Below are 2,780 nucleotides of genomic sequence, written 5' to 3'. Positions count from 1 at the left end.
TCTTATGATCAGGACAGTTGCTGGAGACTGGTATCTACATTATGCAAATTAGTGCCTACTGGGTAATGGTTGTACGACAGAAACGCTCTTTCTTTTTCCCAGAATTATAAGTTACAAATGTTGCAGAGAAGATTAATTGCGTTTTTATTCGATACCCTACCGGGTGCAATGAATGGTCGAAGAATGCGCTCAGCCTATGTTAAAGGGGGCTCGCTGAGGGTGGAGAGCGGTGTTGCGGCATGCTTTTAATAAGACTGTACTTTTAGAGATCATTTCCATAGTTTTTGAATTTGAGAAATGTGTTCTGAAGTGTTTGGTTTCACTAACCACGAGGAGGAGATGGAGCTTTTCCTTCTGAGCGTGAAGCGGGTTGAAAGTGTTGCTTTATACCAGCGCTTGTGGCCATTGATGACCGTTCCCTTCTCTCAGTGTGCGAGAAGTGGAAGAAGGAAATGCATTCTGAGTGGTTCGTGTTTCTACAGCTCAAAAGTAGCAATATTTAAACGACAGTTGTTTTATATTCACAGGTGCTTCCCTCCAGTGAGAGTGTAATCTCTGCCATCTCAGCCGAACTCGTGCTGCTATCTATTGCTCTCCCCTCCTTTTGTCGGTTTGTAACTCATCACTGAGAGTTTGCACTGAACTGATTAGGTACAGTCGCTGAAATAACGTCGTTAATGGGGCACAAAATCGAGGCTTACGGTACTGAGGGACTTGCAGTACTGATTAAACCGATGCCCCGCCTGCCATCTCAGGTGGATGTAAAAGATCGCATGACACTATTTCGAAGAACTTGAGGGGAGTTCTCCCAGGTGTCCTGGTCAATATTTACCCCTCAACCAACATCAATAAAACAGATCATCTGCCCAATACACCATTGCGGTTTGGGGACCTTAATGCGATCAAATTGTCTGCGGCGGTTCCTACATTACAACAGTGGCTACACTTCAAAACTGCTTGGGGATGTCCTTCGGTCATGAAAGGCGCTCTTTAAATGCGAGTTCTTTCTGTAGTAGCAAGGAGGATTGGTGAATGGAACTTGGTGTGAGTTAGGATACGGGCAGCAGAATTTTGATATGCTGAAGATTATGGAGGGTGCATGATTGGAGGGCGGCCAGGAGAGCCTTGGAATTGTCGAGTTTGGCGGTAACAAAAACATGGATGAGGGTTTTAGTAGCAGATGGGCTGAGGCAGAGACGGGCGATATTATGGAGGTGGAAGTAGGCCGTCTTGGTGATGGAGAGAATCTGGGGTCGGAAGATCAGTTCTGGGTCAAAAAGGACACCGAGGCTGCGAACAGTCTGGTTTGGTCTGAGACATTGGGAAGGGAATTTATAGCAGGCAATCGTGGCTTTGGTCTTCCCAATACTTAATTGGAGGAAATTTCTGCTCATCCACTGATAGATATCAGACAAGCAGTGTGACGAATCAGAGGCAATGGAGGTGTGGAGAGAGGTGGAGGTGAGGTAGAGCTGAGTGCCGGCAGCGTACATGTGGGACCCGACGAGTTTTTGGATGATGTAGCCAAGGGGCAGCATGTAGATGAGAAATAGGAGGGGGGCAAGGATAGATCCTTGGGGGAGTTGGAAGAGAAGCCATTGCACGTGATTATCTGGCTACGAATGGATAGATACGAAATAAAGCAGGTGAGGGCAGTCCCATCCAGCTGGACAATGGAGGAGAGGAGAGGGGACTAGACTTCAAAAAGTACTTCTTTGGCTGTAAAGAGCTTTGGGACGCCCTGAGGTAGTGAAAGGTGCGATATCAACTGCTTACCTGACAGGGGAGATCCCATTATGAGGAAGGCGCCAGATCAAGTAGAATCAGCTAGTACCAGTTTAAGCTTTGCTGATGTAGAGGTGGATCCTCATGCTGGCCGGAGACAAGTCTAACACCTTTCTCCAGTAAAGTGAATACTAATTTGCAGCGGACGCGGTGACAAGGGCTCCCCGAGCACGTGGGCCCGAGGTGTGAAATACCGTCAGGCTGACTGCGAGGGCGCGTGAAGGAACTTCGCCATGGAAACGAAATATTTTCCTGAAGAAGGTTCTTCTCCAAACCTGCGGTTTCAAGACTGCAGACATCGTCTTCCTGCATGGTGGGAGGGCGGCCAGGCGAGTATTGGAGTTGTCGAGTCTGGAGGTAACAAAAGCATGAATGAGGGTTTCCCGAGGAGCAGCTATGTGGAAGTGACCTTTAAGGATGTCGCAAAATGGCAAAAGTTGCCCCAGGCCTTCAAGGAGAAGCGGAAGGGAAGGCCACTGTCATTTCTCACTGAGGAGCCGCTCTTCACACTCCCACTGGAGAAGGAACAGACGCTGACCCTCCATCAACGGAGGACAGGCCTCCTTCCTCATCCCAAGGACCGTCGATAAGTTCCAGCACACGACACCAATGCAGAATCTGGACCGAGGATTGGAAATGGACGGCAACGTAGAACCTGGACTGATGCAATTGGAAGACGTTAATTGTTGTCCTTTGTATTTTTAAAACGGCTTTCAAAATTGCATCCATAAACGTGCGTAGTCTTAAACTACCTGTCCAGGGTCAAGAGGGACCTGCTGTTCCGGCAGGAGTGCGGGAACCTGCAACTCAGCAACTACCGGCAGTGGTCACGCATGTGGACCCAGTAGCAATCGAACTGGTCGGGAATCAACGATAGTCGTTCCTCGGGCCTGGGGATTCTGCTTCAATTCACCATTCCAGAGGTTAAAGAGTTGGTGGGTGGCCGCCTGCTCGTAGCAGACGTTCTGTACATTAATGCCCCGCTCCGACTGCGG

The 2,780-nt window shown here is 48.9% G+C and overlaps 1 non-coding gene across 1 annotated transcript; it reads left to right on the top strand.

The window, feature by feature from the left end:
- Nucleotides 1-250: 250 nt before the first annotated feature.
- Nucleotides 251-468, top strand: LOC137314036 (small nucleolar RNA U3). Its single transcript, XR_010961173.1, has one exon. It is a non-coding gene; the product is annotated as a small nucleolar RNA U3 (small nucleolar RNA).
- The last annotated feature ends 2,312 nt before the right edge of the window (nucleotides 469-2,780 follow it).

Source organism: Heptranchias perlo, unplaced genomic scaffold (assembly GCF_035084215.1).
Source record: "Heptranchias perlo isolate sHepPer1 unplaced genomic scaffold, sHepPer1.hap1 HAP1_SCAFFOLD_50, whole genome shotgun sequence".
NCBI lineage: Eukaryota > Metazoa > Chordata > Chondrichthyes > Hexanchiformes > Hexanchidae > Heptranchias > Heptranchias perlo.
Note: the sequence above shows the minus strand (reverse complement) of the source record. Positions and strands in the feature narration are given on the sequence as shown.